This window comes from Triticum urartu, chromosome 7 (genome assembly GCF_003073215.2).
Source record: "Triticum urartu cultivar G1812 chromosome 7, Tu2.1, whole genome shotgun sequence".
Lineage (NCBI taxonomy): Eukaryota > Viridiplantae > Streptophyta > Magnoliopsida > Poales > Poaceae > Triticum > Triticum urartu.
The window spans coordinates 27,931,985-27,956,766 of record NC_053028.1 but is presented as its reverse complement, the minus strand read 5'-3'; the positions used below and the strand labels follow the sequence as shown (position 1 = coordinate 27,956,766).

Sequence of the window (24,782 nt, the reverse complement as noted above, 5' to 3'; positions counted from 1 at the left end):
ATATGCCACACGTGTGACAATTAGCGGCGTCTTAAAAAAAAGGTCCAGATCCAATGTCAACAAACCGAAGAGAGTCCTTACTTGGGCTGCAATCCATTAGCACATTTTGTTCCGTGGGAGTCTCACCAAAATTATTTTCATGAGACAACCTTTTCTCTTAAAAAAACTCTATTTGCATGTTTATTTTGTCATTGGAAAAAATAATTTCTATATCCTGTTTTGCCATTCCTCAATCACCTGAAAAACGCGAACCAACTTGTGGTTGGATGGTTAGAGAAACTGTGGTATTCCCACCCCACCGGAGCTCAAATCCGGGTGCTCGCATTTATTCCTGGATCTATTTCAGCATTTCTGACGATGCGCATTCAGTGGGAGGAGACGTTCCCGTCGACGACGAGGTGCCTACAGTGACTTCGTAAATTTCAAGATAATATGTCGGCTCAGTCTTTTATGGTGCTCGTAGGGGTAGGATGTGTGTGTGCATTCATAAGGATAAATGTATGCGCATGTATATAAGCGCTTGCGTCTGTATTGTGTTAAAAAAAATCACAAAGTACACCAAGGCCGAAGCCGGCCGCTGCGCTAAGCACAACGAGACGTGGGGTCGCCGGTGTCGAATCAAATGGCAACGGCCCAGAGCACGGAACGACCCAGAGCCGTATCCGGGAGTTGGTGGTTGATTGTTCGGGTCCGTGGCAGGGTGGGCGCATGGGCCTGTCGAAGCCCGAGAAAAAAATATGTCGGCTTGCTATGATGTTCCGGATTTAAGAAAAAAGATTTTGCTTTCATCTACGGTTTAGGTTCAACACGGTGATAAGAACACCTATTACTTTCATCTACGGGCTAGCCGTCGGAGAAGAAAGAACAGAATAAAAGCCCTTCGGTGCCAGGACGGGCAAATGACAGAAGAAGTAAAAGAGATGGAGGCGATGGCGACAGCTTTCTATAAGGATTTATATACTTCCAATGAAGTGCATGATATGCACCAGGTTCTTGATACTGTCCCATGCAAGGTAACAGAAGAAATGAATTTAAATTTGACTGCACCATACAGCCAAAAGGAAGTGAAGGAGGCCTTTTTTCAGATGTACCCAACAAAAGCACCTGGAGCGGACGGCTTTCCGGCACACTTTTTTCAGCGGCACTGGGTGGTTTGCGGGGAGGAAGTGACGAGAGCAGTCATAAGAATTGTGGAGGGCACGGAATCAGCCGAGTGCATCAATGAGACTACGCTGGTGTTAATTCCTAAGGTAAAGAATCCAACCCTCCTAGCGCAATTCCGCTCGATAAGTTTGTGCAATGTGTTCTACAAGATAGCATCAAAAGTTATTTCGAACCGTCTGAAGCTTGTTTTGCCTGATATTATTTCGGAGGAACAATCGGCCTTTGTGCCAGGGAGACTAATTTCGGATAATATTATTACTGTTTATGAATGTCTCCACTTTATGAAAAGGAATAAGGCAAAGAAAAATCAACATTGCGCTCTAAAACTTGATATGGCGAAAGCATATGACAAAGTTGATTGGGAGTATCTGAAAGCTATAATGCTAAAGTTGGGTTTCAGGGAAAGATGGGTACAAATAGTTATGGGAATGGTAAGCTCAGTGAAATTTTCGGTTCTGTTTAATGGGAAGAAACTTGAGCAGTTCAAGCCATCTTGTGGTATTCGACAGGGTGATCCAATTTCACCATACCTGTTCTTGATTGCAGCAGAGGGCCTTTCGTGCCTGCTAAAATCTAAAAGTGAGTCATCAAACCTTCATGGATTGCAAGTGGCACCCTCAGCGCCACCGGTAAGCCACTTATTGTTTGCAGATGACAGCCTGTTGTTTTTCAAGGCTGATGGTATGGGTGCTAATGAGGTGAACCAAGTGTTGGATGCTTATTGTGAGAGTACTGGCCAGAGAATCAACTATGACAAATCATCAATTTTCTTCAGCAAGGGGGTCCCGGAAGCTGTCCGAGATGAGATTAAAGGGCTACTCAATGTGCCAAATGAGACTCTGAACGAAAAATATTTGGGAATGCCTTCGTACATTGGTGCTTCAAAAAGTGGTGCCTTCAAATACCTAAAGGACCGGCTTTGGAGTAAAATTCAGGGTTGGATTGAGAGCACAATGTCCACGGCAGGAAAGGAGGTATTGGTTAAAGCAATGGCTCAAGCAGTTCCTGTGTATTCTATGTCTTGTTTTAAACTCCCAAGAGGCCTATGTGAGCACCTTAACATGCTCATAAGGAAGTTCTGGTAGGGCAGCAAGGACGGGCACCACAAACCGCATTGGGTTTCGTGGAAGGAGATGACCCAACCGAAATCTATGGGGGGTTTGGGTTTTAAGGACTTCGAGCTTTTCAATATGGCAATGTTGGCGAAACAGGCCTGGCGTATCTTACAACAACCTGAATCTCTAAGTGCTCGGCTGCTTCAAAGCATTTACTATCCAAACACCACTATATTGGAGGCGACTATAGGTAACCATCCGAGTCAAATATGGCGGGCTATCCTGGAAGGAAGAGATGTGATGAAGCAAGGCTTGATAAAGCATATTGGCAATGGTCAAAGCACAAAGATTTGGGAGGACAATTGGTTGCCTAGGGACGAAATGCTTCGACCATATGGGTGTATATCAGCAAACCCTCCGGAACTGGTGTCTGAATTGATAGACATGACATCGGCAACATGGAATATAGAGCGTGTGAGGCAAGTGTTTATGCCAATGGATGCCGCGGTGATCTTGAACATTCCTATATGCACACAAAATGTGGAAGACTACTGGAGCTGGAACTTTGAACGCTCGGGTCTGCTCACCGTGAGATCGGCGTACAACATGTTGGTCGCAACAAGAAGGAGAAGGGAGGCTTGGCTCGAGGGTACAGCCGGGTCCTCAAGTTCAAACAGAGAAGATGGATCATGGAAAAGGCTGTGGAATACTCAGGTACCAGGGAAAATCAAGATGTTTCTTTGGCGGTTATCAAAACACTCTATCCCGACGGAGGATGTACGAGCTCACAGACATATGTCGAATACAAGCTCGTGCGCGCTGTGTGGAGGACCTGATTCATGGAGGCACTCGCTCCTAGAATGCACGGTGGCAAGGTGTACCTGGGCACTTGCTGACGAAGAGGCTACGAACAGTCTAATAGCAGCCGTTGGACCTAATGCGAAGTGTTGGCTATTCTCGCTGATGGAATCGGTATCATATGCGGAGTTCATTAAGATATCAGTAACACTTTGGGCGATTTGGTCTTCGCGAAGGAAAGCAATTCATGAGGGCATATTTCAAAGCCCGTAAAGCACGCACTCTTTTATTCAGAGATTTTTGAGTGACTTGGAAATCATCAAAGAAAGAAGCTCAGGCCAAAGGAAAATTTCAGCACCTCAAGCGAGTAGAACAGCTCGCTCATTAGCACCACCAGCGGGATTAGCCAAGATTCATGTTGATGCTGGGTGTCGTTCGTGGGGAGGCACGGCAGCAGCAGTGTGTCGAGATGACCTTGGGAACTACCTTGGGAGTTCTGCAATTGTACTCCGAGGCATCACAGACCCGGCTACGCTTGAGGCAATCGCGTGCCGGGAAGCGCTAGCACTGGCAGAGGACCTGAACGTCCATCGGATAGTCATCTCATTTGACTCAAAGCAAGTGGTAGGCGATATAAAGTCTGGAAACCTGGGAACATATGGTACGGTTATCAAGGAGATTCATAGTAGAGCTCTTCATTTTATGTGTGATTTCATGTATGAATGCCGCAGATGTAATGTTGAGGCTCATAGTTTAGCAAAACATTCACTCTCTTTAGGCCCGGGACGCCATGTGTGGCTAGGCCAATCCTTTAACCCAAGATGTATACCACAAATTGTGGCTTTTGATCATTAATAAAGCTTGGGTTACCCCTTAAAAAAAGATTTTGCGTTCTACTAGTTGCCAGATTGAAAAAGCCCTAGTTACCAAAAAAAATTGAACCTATTTGCCATGATGTTGCGGATTTAAGAGAACATGTTTTGCATTTTACTAGTTTGCCAGATAAAAAATGCCCTAATTACAAGAATAATTTGAACCTATTTGACATGATATTCCGGATTTAAGAAAAAGCATTTGAACTAGTGATAATAAAAAATGCCCTACTTACCAGAAAAAGGTGCACCGCACCAGAAAAAAGCATGCCACAAGTTAGATTTTCCCTTTACATGGAATATAACCAACCCAATCCCTGCAGCTTGTTCTAAAGCCTGAGGGGGTCCAGAACCTAACCAAGTCATGGTTCTACCCTCCAAACGAGCAAAGTTTTCTAGACTATGACTAACCTTATTAAGGCTGCGATTTACATGAGTAATGCAGTTTTCACGAAGAGATAAAAGATACTTAATCTCCTTTATGATTGATGAGTAGACCGATCTGTCAATCGCCGTGTCCTGGATCAACTTTACCACCATAATTGAATCCATCTCAATCACCACAGGGAGCTCAGTTCTCTGGATAGTGAGAGACAGGCCTTCCATACATGCACATAGTTCAAATTCTAGCGCATCTCGACAAGAAAATAATTGCCTGCACGAAGGAAAAATTATAGAGCCCTTCTCGTCCCTTAGAACCATTCCCGCTCCAGCAGTTCCATCGCTTCCAAAAGACCCATCCATAGACAGTTTCACCCAACCTGAACTTGGAGCAGACCACTTGGGACCATCTGTGATAAGTGCATCATGCATTGTCGTGGTACCCAAAGTGATGTAGGATTTTCCTTTACACACATCTCCAGAGAGATCAGTTTTTATTCCAATGAGCGAATCCAGATAACTCACCAAGAATCGTCGAGACGCTTCCATGGGCGGAGGGGGTTTATGATGGACTATCTCGTTAACATGCCAAGCTCTCCATAATGTCATTAGCATCATACATCTTTCCACCGTTTTTTTGTTCCACCACTTTCGTCTAGTTTTTTCAACCGGTTATTTTTAGTCCCCCATCACCCTACCGGTTTATGTTTGCTTCACTATTTCCTCGTAAACAAGCACTTTCGTACCATACAAAAAGTCACAGATCTAACTTTCCTAATTTATCTGGATACATCTCATCAATGCAATTTGCTTTAGGGAACAAATAACAAATTTTAAGAAAACAAATAACAAATTTTAAGGAAACAAATAACCCGCACATCTCTCCCCAGGAGAGAAAAAAATGCAGTTATCTTCTCCCGTGCTCCTGATTACCTGCCTCTTTTTCAAGAACATTCCTCATGCAAACACATCCAGGGTTCCTCCATGGCCGCTGCGGTGCGCCTCCTCTTCGAATCACCATGCACTGTCAACAACGAACTCATGCGTCACTCTTTGATCCCATCTCGCGGCTCGTTCAGTGTGCGCCGCCGCTTGACGCTACACCCCACCGCGCCTTCCATGCCTCATGGACATGCAGCATTGCCGTCGGCCCTCTGCATCACCGACCCGCATGCTCGCTGTACGCATTGCCGTAGAGGTGAGCGCGGCGGCCGGGGCTTGAGAGCGAGCCTGAGAGGCTGTGGCCGGCCGTACGAGGGCAACTGGCGGTGGTGAGTCTTTACAGATGGTGAGCGTCTACAGGTTTGCACGCGAGCCGGCGGCTACAGGCAGAGGGTGCGGCGTCTGCATGCGCGCCTTGTTCCGCTTCTGCGTGCGTGGTGTGGACGGCGTACGTGCATGCTGTGTTCTGCCTTCCCCCGGCATGTGTGTCGTGATCTGCTCCGGCCGGCCATGCACGACATTCATGCTTAACGTGGTCCGATTCTCTACAACAAAAGCACTACAAAACATCTAACGGTTTTAGTTCTGGAGTGACATTCACCTGGTTATAGAGCTTCACTAATAATGCTAAATTGTACACATGGATTGATTCTTGCTGATGCTCTTTCTCACCTTCATGGTCTATATAAATGTTACACAGGGACGGATTCATTTGCTCACTACAGTTGATGCTCTTTCTCACCTTCATGATCTAGGCAAACTTAAGAAGTAGGTACTGAAAACTGGCCAGAAATTTCATAGTTAGTTCCATGTTATCAACCGTGTCCTTATAGGTATTCACTAGCACATATGCCCGTGCGTTGCAACGGAAGAATGTTTTTGATGCGACCACTAATTTATGCATCAGTGTGGCATGACAACACCCTCAAAAGTAGGGAGGCACATGCCAAGCTCAATAAGAAATAAATAGCACATATGCACATGCATTGCAACAGGAGAAAACAATTTATCCTCTAATGTGTGCATCAGGCATGACAACATCCCCAAAAGTAGGAATACACATGGCGAGCTAGAACTAAATATTATGATTTAATCTTCATTAAATGCAACGCATGCATGCATGACCACCAATTAAGTAGAAATGGTTACATGTATTGGTGAATTTCCTTTGAACCTTTGCATGCAACAAATTTATGCAGCGCGAAATCTAAATAGGTGAGGAAGAGAAATGAAAATAGGACTAACAAACAAAAAAATAGTGAGATAAGCCCAACAAACCAAAAAGGGGGGACAATATGCATTATACTCCACAGTTATGGTATATACTCTATCATGTGCATTCTATCTCAAGCATCGACGGTAAGAAGCATTTATGTTATACATCCTCAGTTTATATATCTTAGAAAATCAATGATGTGCTCGGCGTATATATTTTAGAAAAATGATGGAGTGCATATTTCATGAAATTCATGTTAAATACTCTAATGCGCTTTCATGTATAGTACACACTCTACAATGCAGAGCCCATAGTCTTTTTAAATTGAAGTCAGTCAGTCAGAGCACGTCCACTACAACGGAAAAAAATGATGTATCCATTTTATTGTTCACCAACGTGGTATGACTACATCCCTACATCCCTTGGATAGAGAGGCTCATGGCGGGTCCAGATAAAATGCATATGGTGCTTAACCTCCATTAAGTACGATGCTTGCACATTGATCACTAACATCACAATCCAGATCCAATTGTGCAGTTTAAAACTTTAAAATTTTGCTTAATTAGAACATCTATAGTCGGACCTCTCAAATTCGACTCATAAGCCCGGGCGGGCCGCTCGGTCACTGACAGGTCGCGAAATTTTGACCCAGACAGGCGCCTCAAACGGCCCTCAAACGCACGGGCTGACAGGCACCCCTCATATCCAGCCCAAATATGAGTCGAATATTGTGGCACCCAAGCGCGTCCGGGCACGTCCGCCACGTCGGACTGACACTAGTTGAAAAAGGCCCATTTGTCCCGGTTCATAAGGCCCATCTATCCCGGTTGGGGAACTGGGACTAAAGGGTCGTTACTAATGCCCTAGGCCTTTAGTCCCGGTTCTTATACAAACCGGGACAGATGGGCCTCCACGTGGCCGCTCCGGCGAGCCCAGGCAGGAGGGCCTTTGGTTCCGGTTGGTAGCACCAACCGGGACCAATAAGCTTCCACGCGTCAGCATTTCAGCGGCTGTTTTTTTTAAAGTTGGTGGTTTAGGGGTTTTGGGGGTTAATTTAGGTTGGTATAGGTAGCTAATAGAGAGATGTGTCCTCTCTTATCTCCGTGCTACTGCTACTGCTATGCCTAAACATGACTTAGATTGAAATGAGGCAACATGTGGTGCATGTCGAAAGAATACTAATCCTAACTTGATCAAGTTTGGATTATACTACTTTCGACATGCACCACATGCATGTTGCCTTCAATTCAATCCAATCCATGTTCATTTCATCCACAGATATATAATAACTCTTCATACTCGCATCATGCATCATCATAATAAGAAGTCCTATTAATCATCATCATACAACTTCTACTCGTTATTAATAACAAGTCATACGATCATCATCCTGATAGTCATCGAACAAACCCTACTTTGTTCTTAGCACATGATCATCAGTATTAGGTAGGACCTAAATACCCTCTTTAAGGTAAAATAGTATAAAACAATATAGACCCTGACTCTCCATTATGGAGAATGGAGATCATCCTGTCTCCAATTCTTGCGCTTCGCTTCCTTTTGCTTCCAAGAACCTCCTTACGACTGTCCATACATTTTTTCCATTTATTGATTAGCATGTCTCCACTTCTTTGAGAAATCCGGTATGGACAGTTGAGATTCGTAGGATGACCTGGATATATGTTCAAAACACGAAGGCTGCCATTCTGATACATCAAATGAGGCACACAATCCTTTGGGATTCTCTGTTGAAAAATATAGTAATAACTTCATAGTTAGCAATGATGTACTAGTTTTAGAAGTATGCAAAAGATGGACGGATGTCGTAATAGTAAAATATCTTATCAGGGTATCTCCATGGTAGTTACCGTAGTTCAACACGTGCACTAGTGGCACGTATTGACCATAATGTTGAGGAGTTTGATTGTAGATATTGTAATTCTCAATATCAATACAAAATCCGACCACATGATTTTTCTCCTGATAAGTTAATTCGGAGCCATCGGTGTAGTGGGTTTTGTCTACCATGTTCCACACATTGTTTGAACAATCAAAATAAGCTGTCAATGGAAATAAGATGTCAACTATTTTGAAATAAACAATATAAATTAGCTAATAACTATGTTTGAGAAACTCACATAGCGGTAGAACTGGAGGCGTATCAACAAGGACCCAAATGTCCATATTGTCTTGCTCGATTTCAGGATCACCAAGATCCACGGTGACAAGCATACCCTCATCAAAACCATACATCTTACAAAATGCTTCCCAATTTTTGCAACCAAAATGGGTTACGCTCTCACCATTATACAAATTTACTTCAAAATCCACATCATGATGGGTTCTTAGGTGAATTTTCTTCGTTTCAAAATTTTCATGGTCTTTAAAATCCATCCTCTCCAAGACATAGCGTCTTGCATGGCATGGGATAAGCTATACTCGAATTGTAAATGATGAAAATTACACGTTGAAATAGTTGAAGTCATGCTTAATTATGAAAAAAACACTTGTCGTCGTTGCGTACCGTTTCGACATCGAAGGTCTCCTCGAGCTTAATGCTGAAGCGCCGATCATCGTCCAGGTGAGGCCTGTCGCACAAACCTCGATCGTCGTGGCACCACCCGCACTCCCCCGGGAGACTTTCGTCGTCCGATGATGACATTTCCTACGTTCATAATTCAAAGATTAAACTTGTACAATTAAATATATGTACTACAAAAACTAAATTAGATCATTATTATTCATCACGGGTTGACTATCGGTTTGTGGAGTCTTTTCTTGAAAACTCTCAGCTCACGTGGTGTATACATTCGACCGTTGGTGATGGTCGCTCCTCCATTTGTCCCCGAGTGCATTACACCAAAATGTCTAGCACACGGGAACGAAGGAGAAGCGACCCCCATGACAACAGTCGGGATTCTTCGTCCTCTCATATATATATATGGTGGAACTCTCACTCACTGATTCCTCTCTGACATTTGCGACCGTCGATGGTGGTAGCTCCTCCTTTCGTACCCGAGTGCATTACACCAAATTGTCTAGCACACGGGAACGAAGGAGAAGCTACCCCCACGACAACAGTTGGGATTCTTCGTCCTCTCATATATGGTGGAGACTCAATAGACTTAAAGTCAACCCGAAATATCGTTTAATTATCTTTCTAAAAGAGGATTTGGCTGGTCTCACCTCGATGTCGGAGGGGGTCGGTGACGGGGACGATGACGGGGATGATGGAGGGGCCGGGGGCTCCTAGATTTCTGCGAAAACAAAAACCCTATAAGTTATCAACTAATCATATGCATATGCCTTGCATAGCGCTCTCCAATTTTAGCATTCAAAGTAGGAGTAGTTTTCCAATTTGAGCATTCAATAAGCAAAATCAAATCGCATGTAGCGACCCGACCTCGAACGGTCAAGCCTCTGTGTATCTGTGCCATCCCTGGATCGGTATGCTGACACACACAGTACATCAATGTATATATCAAAGTGCAATCACATGTATAAATAATATAAAACTGATAGATACCTCATAAGTCTCAGCGGAAATAAACACAAGGGTGTGGAGTCCATCAACGCCAACGACAAGTTGAGTGTAGACTGTAACCCTACAATGACTCTTACTCGTCGTAGAAAATTCCTGCAACATAAGACGTTGCAGCCCTGTAGGTCAGTACATTGAATGTACTGGCAAGTCACATCATAAGAATAATGAACCTATTTGTACATGCAATTTGACTGGTGAAAATCTCTAAGTTTAGTTTTTTTGCATAAAGCTAGTTTTTTCCCTAGAATAAAAGACATTATTCGACCACTACTGTATAGCATAGGATGAGTTGGTAAACCCAACTTAATCGATTCCGAAAGTTTCATTTAAAACCCAACTGTTTAATTAAGAGTGATGAGATCTCCCAGCATTTCCACTACTAGATGCTCAAGTTGTCCGTAACCGGGGACACGACTAATCGATTAGGTTTTAACACTCTGCAGAGGTTTGCGCACTTTTCCCCACAAGACTCGATCGCCTCCCTTGAAGTTCTCGCACTGCCCGGCGTTTGAGAACAGGATGACCGAGACATAGTCTTTTGAAAATGTTCCCCCTTAACCCACAGATAGGCCGGTACACCTACGTCATTCTACATCTGCTAGCCCATCCCGGAAGGGGTCACACTAACTACTCAACTAAGCCAGAGCCCATATTGGCTTGTGGCTGCACACGTAAGTTTCTAGACATGAGAATACGATTGATCTCTTTGAGCCTGGGCGGCCGACCACTAGTTGTGCACCACCATGGATTAACCATGCATGCTCCCACTGTACTTCGCCACCATTCAAACCAAATACCGCCCAGGTAGTTCATTTACAAGTCTTGGCCCTGATTACTACTTTGTCACTCATCTCTCACAATGAACACTTCCCAATCCACGTCTACATTGGCGAGGCAAAACTAAACTTACGCGGTGGTGACAAAGGTATATGGTTCAAACCTACCTCAGTTAACTACTAGGTAACGACATAGCCATCTAGCAATAATAAATCCTACCATGCAATCCTACCTCAAAGGACTAAGTGCATAATAAAAACATAGGTAAATGGAAGAATGGTCAAATGTGAACTTGCCTGGTAATAGTTGATGAAGATTATATCGCTCTCAAAAATTTACTTAATAGAGCTATTCGTCACTCTCCGATGAAAATCTATAAGGTCAAACATTGCACTCACATAAGCAATCATTTCAGAGAACCAAGAAGAACATGCAAAGCAAAAGTCTTGGAAAACCAAATGAACATTCAACACACTTAACTAGCATGGAAATATCCTAAATGCAAAACAACATGTGACATAGGGTGCAAAGATGTGATGTGTACTAAAGTGCATACATGGCATAATAGTAAAACTATCATGGACAGAATCTAATGTGTGAAAAATATCGTGAGATAGGTCCAAGTGATAGGGTTTGGCAACGGTAACACGGTGCAAAAAGAATCACATCAATGTGAGCTACAGTTTAGGAGATATGGCCATTTGAAGTTCGAATTCAAATCTGAATAAAGTTCAAATTTGAATTTGGAAAAAGTTTACAAACATGATGCTCCTGAATAGATCTAATCAATACGAAGAATTTGCTGTTGGTTTCATCGAATTTGGACCTGTGGGTAAAAAGTTGTGGCTATTCTAAGTTTAGGGACTAATCTGCTAATTATAGGGACTAAACAGTGAAGAAAACTATCACCAACAAGTCCCTGGCCACGTGGCGCACTGTGAGAGGCCAGAGAGTGTTCACTTCGGTAGCTATACGGTGAACGGCCACTAAATAATAAAAACAACTACCGCAGCTAAATAAAAAAACCAGAGACCGGTTTTTTTCACTAAAACCGCACGGTTTAATAAAACCTTGGTTAACCGTTTTAAACAAAAAAACAAACAGAACGGGGAGGCAGCTCACAGCGAGCGGCAGCGTAGGCGTCGGTGACGTGCAGGGGACGGCGGCGCGGCGTTGGGCAGCGACGGGGCGACGGCTACGGCGGCCTCCGGTGGGTTCCGGCGGCGGCGAAGTAGACAGAGGGGTGCGGCATGGCGCAGGCGACCGGATGGTGGGGTCGGAGGGCGGCGGGGTGGCCGGCGTCGATCGGAGGGAGGCGGCGGCGTTCGGTGCTCCGGCAAGGGCGCGTTTCGTCGGGGCGGCGTCTCCGGGAGACCTAGGCGGCAAAAAGATGTCAAACGGGTGCGGGACGGCAAGGGATCAATTTTTGACAAAGAGGAGAGGGCTTGGGGGTTCCACCGACGACGGAATCAACGACGGAGAGCTTCAGCTCCAGCAAGATCCAAATGGACGAGGCGGCGTCTGTGAGGAGCGAGGGAGCGAGCAAAGTGGCAGAATGGAGAGAGGGGGTCACGGGGGTTTTATAGGCGCGAAGAGGGGCTCGGGTTCGCGGCGGATAGGCCTTATCCCGGGGCAATGGCGCCGGTGGTTGCGGGAGCGTGAGTGCGTGCTCATCCAGCGGGAGGAGCGGGAGGTTGGGGGTGACCTGGGGAGCGGGCCCCACTGGCAGAGGCGGTGGGAGAGAGCGAGCGAGAGAAGAGGCGGGCGAGCGTGCGGTGGCCTTCGGGCGCTGGGGCTGGGCCGGTCGGGTGGCTCCTGGGCCGAACTGGCCGGCTGGTTCGCCCCTGGGCCGAACACTGTTTCGGTCCAGGAGGTCTGTTTAAAAAAAAGGAAAACTGCAGCAGAAGTAAATTAAATAAAAATAACACATAGTCATATCATATACCAAAATGATCATAAAAATACCAAGAATAAGGTGAACTATTTTCCAAGTTCAAATAAAATCCAAAATAAATCATAAAAGTCAAACAATGCTACTGTTGCATTTAAAATCAATAAAAATCATTTTTCAAATAGCCAAATGATTTCAAAGTTATTTTCTCCTAATTTTCTATTAAAGGGAATCATTTTACCCTTATTTCCATTTATTTATTTTTAGGAGAAAATATTTTGAAAAGAAACTCAAATAACTCCCAGTTGGATTTAAATTTGGAATTTCAAACAACTTCGAATGGAAAATGGGTTTCAAATAACTTCAAAGTGACTTCCATTTTATTTCTTTGAAACTTCGAACTCTCTTTCTTCAAATATGAAGAAGTCATTTTATCTTCCCTCATGAACTCATTGAGCTGCTTAAAGTTCCTAAATTTAAAATATTACAAAATGGAATTCAAATCATTTTCAAACCCCTTTTCATTTCTTTAAATGGAAGAAGTCGTATCATCTTCACTCTAGGGTTTTGTGATGAAATTAATTTGAATTCAGGAAGATCAAAATGCAAGATGCAAAGTTTTGGGAAAGTCCTTTTATTCCCTCTCATTCAACTTTCAAAAAGTTTTCAATTTCCAATCATTTTCACACAATCAATCACACAACAATCAAACAAACAATCATAATAATTTATTTAATATAACATTCCAAAATTTAGAATTTTGGGATGTTACAAACTACCACCCTTAAAATGAATCTCGTCCTCGAGATTCGGAGAGGCTAGAAAGAAGGTTAGGTTTGGGGGGTCTCCTTGAAAATCCGGTCATCAACACATGGTATGGGGTGCTACCACCCTTAGAAGCATGGTCACGGTTCCAACAAAACTCATGTACTCCATCCTTTGCGTTGGCGGTGTCGGTCTTCTCATATTCTCCGAGATAACTCCTTCACTTTTGCTCTTCTGGTAAGGGCATGGCCTTTTCCTCAAAATCAAGAGTCCTTGCATCAAAATAGGATCCTTCTGAGACTTGACAGGTCTGGCGCCAATGCTAAACAACTATCGAAAATCTCATGGTGGTAGACAATTACTGGTTCTCCTACACGAAATTGGTCTGGGTTGAAGCTCACCGCATAACCTACGATTGGCAACAGGTGCCGGTACAGGGTTTCCATCATCCTGCCATTCTAAGGCTTGTGGTTTGTCGTGTCGACACTCTTCTAGGGTTTTTAAGGCTCTCTGATTTTCCATCAACATATGATAGTCATGATAGAAGTCCCCGGTATGGGGGCCAATCCATCCCTTACTTGAATCATTACTACATACGCAGATAGTGAATCACGTATTCTAACACTTGGGCATCCTCACAAGCATTGCAGAACTTCTCTTCTCCATGGATTGGGTCCGATTAATCCATTGGTCCTGCAAGCCAAACAAAACCTCTATCGTTTCTTCACAACTCTTGGGTTTACGTAACCTCCTATGGAACGTCTGCTGATGAACTCACAGCTTCTTCCAGAATTCTTTTCTTCAACAAGATTGTGCTTGTTTCCTTATCAAATCCTAGGTCCTGTGGGTTATGGCCCACTTCAACACTTGTATATCTTTAACTCATCCTTGGAGTTACTATTGTTCCATATTCCAACATTACATCTCATTTAAATCCAATAGTACTTCATTACTTCATACTCTTGGGGTAACCATCATAACTAAAACCAAACTCCAACTCATTTGTCCAAACTCCACTCTATGGAATACATTTCCTTTTCCATTGTTCAAGTGTTCACACAGACAAGTATCGCCAAAAATGCACTGGTTCATCCATAATTCATATTCTCTTCATATCAAATCTTTATTATACCCTTAACCACTACTCAAAACTCAAATTTCACAAGTACTCTATTACAAAAGCTGCCATCCACATAGTTTGGTATGGTCAAGCATTACTTCCATCTTTATTCATTTGCCCTACTTGAAGATGCTTCAGTCCCACTAGAATTGTGCGATGTGATCCTTCAAATCATCGATGTTTTGCTTCATCGTGGTGGCCATGAGCTTCATCTCCATCATCTCCGCATGGACCTCTCTCAGGTATTCCTGAGTGTGACGAAGTCTTGCTTCAAGTATTTCGCCAATCTGACGTATGGCTTCCATAGAAGCTTCAGGAACAGAGTCGAAGAATGTTGCTCGTGGTACTCGAGAAATGAAAAAGTATTGCCCCATAGTCTTTGGGCAAACTCCCTTCACACGGTGGAGGTGTGCCTCCACATACCAAAGTTCAACTCCATTCTCCATGAAAGGATAACCCTTGTAGACTGCATCTCCTTCAAGATGAATATGCTTCATCATGTCCTTCAGGATTTTTGGGTAATCCTGACCACTAGTCAGGGTCATGATCGTTTCCGTGCCCTTGAGAAAAGACTCGTAAAGGGTTGTCATCTGCAGGCATAAGATAGAAGGGGTACTCAGTATAATGTATGTATTTCCTCGGGTGAAATGTGGTTGTTTTTCTGGGAAAAGTTTGGGCTCAGCTTGTCCATGGGTTCAAGGTTTTAGTCTGGGTGAGATAATGAGAGAGGCCCTCACAATCAACAAACAACTCATAACATTTCATATGAGATTCCAAACACCTCAACTTTTATTGCTTCATGAGCTATTACAATTCCATTTCACAACTCAACTCAACATCCCCAATGAAAATAAAAGCGCGTTCCAACTTTATTACATGCTTTATATCAAGATCTCAACTACTCTGCTCAAGCTCTCCTCGGGTCTGAACATTCTCCGGCAAAATGTCCTACTCCTTTGCAGCATAAACAAATGACTTCAGACAAATCCAGGGGCTTCCTGGTGGTTATCTTGGCTCCTTGGGTTCTTGGCTTCCTTGCTGGGCATTTGCTAGCGTAATGACCTAAATCCTTGCACTTGTAACAAGTGATTTGACTCAGGTCCTTTTCTGCAGAAATTGGGTTGTTCTGGGGATACATGCTCTTTCTCTTCCTGGACTTCTTTGTTCCGAGTAATTCTTCTATCTCATGTGGATCAAACTCCACTTCTTCTATCAGGAAGTCTCCCAGATACTCTTGGTTTTCCTTCATGCAATATTGTGAAAAATGTCCTTCTTCTCCACATGAATAGCAAGCATTGGAGTAAAATCGGTTTAGGCTTTCTCCATCAGGGTCGTCAACATCTTCTTTCATCATCTATTGGGTCCAAGGGTTTTGCGATGAGATAAGAGGGATAGAGAGATAAAACAATACACACAATATTCTTTTGAAAATAAGTTTTATTTGTGGCTATCGGGAAAAACATCAAACAATGACAGCTCACAAATATCGCATCTAACGTGAGTCTACAACAGGGGTTTGGTCCTCTAAAGGTCATATAAATCTTGGAACAATGATGCTACACTTACGGGAAATAGGTACGCACTCAAGTTACGGACGCAACGTGGCTTCATACAGTTGGAAGACTTAACTCATTTGCTCCGAAATTGTCTCCCGCCGTTGCATGGCTGCATACCACATCAGTCCGTAGGCTGAATCCATCGGATACATCCCGTAAGTGTAGCATTATTGATCTTGGAATATGTCAGTGTCTTCAAATTCTTCAATTCTTCAGAGGCTTCGACTGTTGTAGCTTCAGTTCTTCTAGTGTATGGTGAAGTCTGATATCTTGTCGTTCTCGGAGTGGCTTCAGTTCATCCTCCGTGTGGTCCAAAGGGAACGGGGTTTTGTCTAACTAAAAAGGGAATATTTGATAAAGCTCAGAAAAGAAGAGAGATAAAGGATCTTTTTGAAAATTACGTTTTAGAGAAATCATTTCCTATGGGCTTTCCAGTTTCTAGGGTCACGTCCTACAGTCAACATGTGCTCTGATACCATCTCTGTAGCGACCCGACCTCAAACGGTCAAGCCTCTGTGTATCCGTGCCATCCCTGGATCGGTATGCTGGCACACACAGTACATCATGTATATATCAAAGTGCAATCACATGTATAAATAACGTAAAACTAATAGATACCTCATAAGTCTCAGCGGAAACAAACACAAGGGTGTGGAGTCCATCAACGCCAACGACAAGTTGAGTGTAGACCGTAACCCTACAACGTAACTCTTACTCGTCGTAGAAAATTCCTGCAACATAAGACGTTGCAGCCCTGTAGGTCAGTACATTGAATGTACTGGCAAGTCACATCATAAGAATAATGAACCTATTTGTACATGCAATTTGACTGGTGAAAATCTCTAAGTTTAGTTTTTTTGCATAAAGCTAGTTTTTTCCCTAGAAGAAAAGATATTATTCTACCACTACTGTATAGCATAGGATGAGTTGGTAAACCCAACTTAATCGATTCCGAAAGTTTCATTTAAAACCCAACTGTTTAATTAAGAGTGATGAGATCTCCCAGCATTTCCACTACTAGATGCTCAAGTTGTCCGTAACCGGGGACACGGCTAATCGATTAGGTTTTAACACTATGCAGAGGTTTGCGCACTTTTCCCCACAAGACTCGATTGCATCCTTTGAAGTTCTCGCACTGCCTGGCGTTTGAGAACAGGATGACCGAGACATAGTATTTTGAAAATGTTCCCCCTTAACCCACGGATAGGCCGGTACACCTACATCATTCTACATTTGCTAGCCCATCCCGGAAGGGGTCACACTAACTACTCAACTAAGCCAGAGCCCATATTGGCTTGTGGCTGCACACGTAAGCTTCTAGACATGAGAATACGATTGATCTCTTTGAGCCTGGGCGGCCGACCACTAGTGGTGCACCACCATGGATTAACCATGCATGCTCCCACTGTACTTCGCCACCATTCAAACCAAATACCGCCCAGGTAGTTCATTTACAAGTCTTGGTCCTGATTACTACTTTGTCACTCATCTCTCACAATGAACACTTCCCAATCCACGTCTACATTGGCGAGGCAAAACTAAACTTACGCGGTGGTGACAAAGGTATATGGTTCAAACCTACCTCAGTGAACTACTAGGTAACGGCATAGCCATCTAGCAACAATAAATCCTACCATGCAATCCTACCTCAAAGGACTAAGTGCATAATAAAAACATAGGTAAATGGAAGAATGGTCAAATGTGAACTTGCCTGGTAATAGTTGATGAAGATTATATAGCTCTCAGAAATTTACTTAATAGAGCTATTCGTCACTCTTCGATGAAAATCTATAAGGTCAACCATTGCACTCACATAAGCAATCATTTTAGAGAACCAAGAAGAACATGCAAAGCAAAAGTCTTGGAAAACCAAATGAACATTCAACACACTTAACTAGCATGGAAATATCCTAAATGCAAAACATGGCATAATAGTAAAAATATCATGGACAGAATCTAATGTGTGAAAAATATCGTGAGATAGGTCCAAGTGATAGGTTTTGGCAACGGTGACACGGTGCAAAAAGAATCACATCAGTCGGAGCTACGGTTAGGAGATATGGCCATTTGAAGTTCGAATTCAAATCTGAATAAAGTTCAAATTTGAATTTGGAAAAAGTTTACAAACATGATGCTACTGGATAGATCTAATCAATACGAAGAATTTGCCGCTGGTTTCATCGAATTTGGACCTACGGGTAAAAAGTTGTAGCTATTCTAAGTTTAGGGACTAATCTGCTAATTATAGGGACTAAACAGTGAAGAAAACTATCACCAACAAGTCCCTGGCCACGTGGCGCACTGTGAGAGGCCAGAGAGTGTTCACTTCGGTAGCTATACGGTGAACGGCCACTAAATAATAAAAACAACTACCACGGCTAAATAAAAAAACCGGATACCGGTTTTTTTCACTAAAACCGCCCGGTTTAATGAAACCTTGGTTAACCGTTTTAAACAAAAAAACCAAACAGAACGGGGAGGCCGCTCACAGCGAGCGGCAGCGTAGGCGTCGGTGACGTGCAGGGGACGGCGGCGCGGCGTTGGGCAGCGACGGGGCGACGGCTACGGCGGCCTCCGGTGGGTTCCAGCGGCGGCGAAGTAGACGGAGGGGTGCGGCGTGGCGCAGGCGACCGGATGGTGGGGTCGGAGGGCGGCGGGGTGGCCGGCGTCGATCGGAGGGAGGCGGCGGCGTTCGGTGCTCCGGCAAGGGCCCGTTTCGTCGGGGCGGCGTCTCCGGGAGACCTAGGCGGCAAAAAGATGTCAAACGGGTGCGGGACGGCAAGGGATCAAATTTTTGACAAAGAGGAGAGGGCTTGGGGGTTCCACCGACGACGGAATCAACGACGGAGAGCTTCAGCTCCGGCGAGATCCAAATGGACGAGGCGGCGTCTGTGAGGAGCGAGGGAGCGAGCAAAGTGGCAGAATGGAGAGAGGGGGTCACGGGGGTTTTATAGGTGCGAAGAGGGGCTCGGGGTCGCGGCGGATAGGCCTTATCCCGGGGCAATGGCGCCGGTGGTTGCGGTAGCGTGAGTGCGTGCTCATCCAGCGGGAGGAGCGGGAGGTTGGGGGTGACCTGGGGAGCGGGCCCCACTGGCAGCAGTGGTGGGAGAGAGCGAGCGAGAGAAGAGGCGGGCGAGCATGCGGTGGCCTTCGGGCGCTGGGGCTGGGCCGGTCGGGTGGCTCCTGGGCCGAACTGGCCGGCTGGTTCGCCCCTGGGCCGAACACTGTTTCAGTCCAGGAGGTGTGTTTAAAAAAAACAAAAACAAAGGAAAACTGCAGCAGAAGTAAATTAAATAAAAATTACACATAGTCATATCATATACCAACTAGTACAAATGCCCGTGCGTTGCAACGGGCGAAATTGCTCAAAAAGTGCAATGGGCGAAAAACACTTCAAACCTGTTCGGTGCGCCATTACACGCCATTTCCTATATTAATTTCTGATAAACATCAGTAATAAGGTTACACTATTATCGTTTTTCGGAGCATGAGTTGTGGACATGAAGAACCCACCTAAACGTCTTTCATTCGGTTTTATTTTATGCTTTTTGGAAAACCATGAATATTCCTTTGTTTTCTTAAAAAATGAAAAAAAATTAATTTGTGTGTTCTTGTTAGAACTGAAACATATTTTGAAGACGAACATTTTGAACAAATGATTTTTTTGGAACACAATTAATATGGATTGGGGGAGTATTAAGATTTTAAATTCTTTGAACAATTTTGAATGTATTTTTGGAAATGGGCTATCTTTTGGAAATTTTGAGAGTTTTTTAAAGCATGAACATGTTGAAAATTGTGAATATTTTTTGAAAGCATGAACAAAGTGAAACACTATTTTTTTTAAATGCACTCTCAGTGTCCGTATTAAAAAGGATTTTTGGTGTCCACTTGATCACAAACCATCCCGAAGATGGCAACCAAAGACAATGAGCTCGGCGAGAAAAATGTAAAACTAATTTGTAATTCCACAGAAATGACCCTTGCAGAATCCATACAAAACGCAATCGAGCCAACCATTTTATAATGATATATTTAGAAGAAACTAAATGACGCTGCATGTTGTTTCAGAATCACGTTTATATTCTCTCCCATAGAATAATTACTTAAGTTCTTTCAAGACAGAACCATACAACAAAATGTTTCAGATGTCAGAATACTCTGAATCAGTTTATACACTCTGAAATATAAATGCAGGCCATATACATCCCGCTTCTGCAGCTAACCTAGCAAGTATTACACTTCTAGAACCAAACTTGAAAGTGAAATAGCACATAATTAGTAAAGAAGTAACCTCCATTTGAAGGCAATTGCATGCATTTGTGAATCCAAGCATAGTTATCTTGAAGAAATAATTCTGCAAATACAATATGGATCAAAAATTCAGAGATCTCATGAGAGGTGGACTGATGCCCAATATATCGGGAAACAATATGCATGTTTCACCATGTAGCTAGAACTGAAGCAAATTATCTAGAAGGAATAGAAAGAGAAATTAGTTCATGATCAAGGGACCAAATTGGTAAACAATACTATTATATTGAAAATAAACATCAACATCCGTAAATTTCACAATGACACAACTATAGTCTTGTGCCATATTCGGTTACACACCATGAAATGGAAGAGAACCGTACATAGTGATGAACAGTTGGCTTTGCCTGACCGAGCATCCGGAAATAAAATTTGCAAATTTTGGCAAATTTCAAAAAAAAATTGAAGTAAACATCGGAGCTTCAAAAACATAGTACAATGAAATGGATAGAAGAAGATTGCCAGCTAACTTTAAGGATCTTGTCAACTGCAGCATAAAACCAAAGTTGCAATAAGCTAAATTACGTAAAATAAAGATAAAAGTAACCAAAGTAACATGTTCCTTTCTAATCCCTATTTATAAGTTTTGTCACATCTCACTACTGGCAAGGAGGGTGGGATTTCCAGAACTCAGCTGCACTACTGCTTATAAGACAATTAAGCAGAGACCATATGTGGCTTCGGTCCAGGATTTGGTTTAGCGCCAAAACAACGCTTGGATCCGTGAAACAAACAATTCATCTCAGCAAAAGCAGCTACAAATATTTTTATTGGGTCATGTAAAGAGAATGGGCAGATAACACCAATCAGTTCAGGATTGATCCAAGGCCACACAGAACTGTCCCGAGATTCACTGCTGCCAGAATGGAGCAGATGCATTTAGTTAAGCATGAATATTTGCCGTGTGATTCCACAGTATGCAGTGTACGTACTTTAGTTAAGTATGGATATATATCTGAACTTGCAGAATATACATTGGTCAGTGCTATTATTTTTTATTCAAATTTTGTGTTCCACCATGATATAGAAATTGCATATAAAATACAGTTCAAAACAGGTGATGTAAATGAAATTACATATATTTATCACCGTTGGATGTTCAGTAAGTGTTCATAAATATATTTTATTTACCATATATTTTTACACAAACACAACATGACAACATCCGGTTGGTGCCGCCCGGTGGCGAGGAGGCAGCGTTTTTGTTAGCACCAATAACTGGAGATGCACACTACGGCGTGGATTGAGCTACAATGGGTGTGGGATCCAGGAGAGAGGATGAATGGGAGCAGTAAGGAGGGAGCGTGTGGGAGTGGGGGACCCGTGAGGGGTGATGGAATAGAGGAAGAAAATCCTTTTAATATAACCACTGTTGCTCCTTATATAGGTGCAGCTACGACCCATGCACACCTAACGCTAGGTTACAGACAAAATCATGGTATAAGCACAGGGGTTCTTATAGAGCAGACATGTCCAGTTCCTAAAGATTGCTTCTATTTTATCCTTAAGATGTTTAGTGCCATTGGTATTTAGAGCATATCGGTTCTGTGACATAAAGAAAAGCATGATCTTTGGTATACTATAGAACAAACATAATCACTATTCAGAGCTTGAAAAACATCATCTTGAAGAATGATTTTTTTTCTTCAAGAATTCGCCACAAGAATCCTGTAGAAAACACTCCGATCCAATATGAGGTCGGTGGAACTACATACATGACATGACAAAGAACAGATCACTCACCTAGGATTGCTTTTAAGTAGCAAGCGGCCTTCAGCGGGATGTAGTCCAATTGGTCACCAAAGAATCTAAAATCGACACAACACAGGTTGTTATTGTGGTGGACGGCAACAACACCCTCCCTAACGTAGATATCGCCGCAAGGTGCATTGGTCTGTCCGCTGCCACCACCCATCGTGGCAACATCAGAATGATGGTGACTCGGGCCTGGTTGCCCCTGGACTGGAAGAGCCTGATGGCGTGCGCCTAGAAAAATATCAAACTACATCTTAAGCAATGTCTACATTCCACCAAAATGGAAAAAGGATGCAAACAGAAATTTAGTATAATTGCAAGGAAATATGTGCTAACGAATTTTATGCAGACTAAGTGCACAATTAGGAAATAAAAAATACAAGCAGTCAAATACATGACCAAATAGCCGTCAAGTTCATTGACAAGAAAACTTGTAGAAATGAAGATAACTTTTAGACAGTCTAAGCAGCGTGGACCCCATATATAATACATGAAAGAAGAGCAAGCCCATCTAAGTTCCTGACCCCTGAACCACAGAGGCAAGCTATTGTTGTAGCAAGACAAAATGGAGCTGCAAAGCAGGTTAAATTGCAACTCCACATCCAAACTTAGCATGGCACTACATCTTTCTTGTTCAGAAGTAATTGAAAGATATCCAAACATTGGCTAACATACTTTCAGAAAAGCGCAGTCCCGATCATACTCACAAATAGAAGTTTTAGTTTCCAACTGGCAGTGATTTCCCCCTACCACAAGCCTCTGCCTACAGCTTTAAACTGAACCAACAAGTTATCATGTCATTTATTTACAAAGTAATGCTTAGAAGACTAATTTCCCTAGGGCAAGAGTCCAATATACTTTCAGAATGTGCAGTTTAGATTATCTTTTCTAGTACCAATTCTGAACATAGCACGACAGTTTAGCTCCTGTTATTTAAGCTCACAGTATTTAAACCGAGAATTGCTTGCATGTCATGAATTTTTTTTGTAGTCGTAATCCCAGTAGCATTTACTTGCGCATTTAGGAATATCATAGTTAAAGCTAAAGAGGAATTGTCCTAGCATAATTTACATTTCAGAAGCTTACAGTAGTAATGTAAATACAGATGGTTGAGAAGGAAGGAAGGAGCAGATGCTGCTGCTCCAGACCGAATCAAATCAAGGTGGTGCATTGTAGACCCTGCAATCTATCCATCCATTCAATTCCTATACAATCAAGTATTTGCACAGAAGGTGCAAACAGTCCACTGTAGACACTGCAGCAGAGAATAGATAGAGCTTCACTTGCAGAGCAGAGAATCGAATGGAATCCAACAGAGAGGTGAAGAAAAGAAGAAAGACCTGCAGATGGTAAAGGCCTCAAGGATGACGACCTGAAGATGGTGAGGGAACCCCATCACCATCAGGAAGAAGAATGCTTGAGCTACTGGTCCATGGCGATGTTGGGTGTGTGCCTGCGTGAGGGAGAGAATATCATCAGGGAAGGGGTGGAAAGAAGAGCAGAACCCTGGCGTCGGCACTCCCCTCTCCTCACGGGATTCAAGTGGTCGCCGAGGGAGAAGGGAACGGGCAGAGGGGTTATACCGCCGTCGTCGAGGTAGCCACCACCGTCATCATCGCCGTCGGTCACCATGGCCCGGCGGCTAGGTTATCCAGCGCGAGGAATGAGGGAGGGAGGGCGGATCTGACCGCTGCCTGAGCTGCCGCGGCCACAGAGAGAAGGAGAGGGGTCGCCGCGGCCATGGAGGCCCGCCTCCAACTACAAGGACTTTGCGCTGCCATGACGGATCCCTCCGTCTCCCGCGCCCGTCTGCCATCACCCGGCTCCGGCGAGCATGCCTGGGTCGCCGCACCGCCCTCTTTTCTCCCATCTTCTCTTCCTCACCACCCTGTCTCTTTTCTTCCATGGATCCGCCCGGGAAGCCGCGGTCCGGCCTTCCTCGTCGTCACCGGCGACCCCTGCCTCGCCGCCCGCCACTGGATCCGCCTCCCCAGCCCCTGCCGTGCACAGATCCGCCCCCTGCAAGCTCCAGCCGCCTCGCCCCCAGCCGCTCGAGCCACCGCGTTGACGTAAAAAAGACCGCGGGTTGAATATACCAAACTACAGGGTCCTTTTTGTAAAGTGAAACGTTTTCCCAAATTAGCCACTTAAAACGGGATGCGGGTTGAATAAGCAAAACTACAGGGACTTTTTTGCAAAACTGATGGCGACGTACAACCAGAAGCAATAGCTGGTTTATTAGTGGGTAAAGAAATGATCATAAAAATACCAATAATAAGGTGAACTATTTTCCAAGTTCAAATAAAATCCAAAATAAATCATAAAAGTCAAACAATGCTACGGTTGCATTTAAAATAAATAAAAATCATTTTTAAAATAGCCAAATGATTTCAAAGTTATTTTGTCCTAATTTTCTATTGAAGGGAATCATTTTACCCTTATTTCCATTTATTATTTTTAGAAGAAAATATTTTGAAAAGAAACTCAAATAACTCCCAGTTGGATTTAAATTTGGAATTTCAAACAACTTCGAATGGAAAATGGGTTTCAAATAACTTCAAAGTGACTTCCGTTTTATTTCTTTGAAACTTCCAACTCTCTTTCTTCAAATATGAAAAAGTCATTTTATCTT

The 24,782-nt window shown here is 43.5% G+C and overlaps 1 long non-coding RNA gene across 4 annotated transcripts; it reads right to left on the bottom strand.

The window, feature by feature from the left end:
• Positions 1 to 20,143: 20,143 nt before the first annotated feature.
• Positions 20,144 to 24,236, bottom strand: LOC125524240. Of its 4 annotated transcripts, none has more exons than XR_007290635.1 (4): positions 23,734 to 24,236; positions 23,491 to 23,603; positions 22,139 to 23,405; positions 20,144 to 20,554 (listed from the first exon to the last, which is right to left on the bottom strand). It is a non-coding gene; the product is annotated as an uncharacterized LOC125524240 (long non-coding RNA). The 4 variants fall into 4 exon arrangements; XR_007290634.1 differs by having other exon boundaries at positions 20,144 to 20,438; XR_007290636.1 differs by having other exon boundaries at positions 20,144 to 22,381; positions 22,826 to 23,405.
• Positions 24,237 to 24,782: the final 546 nt, after the last annotated feature.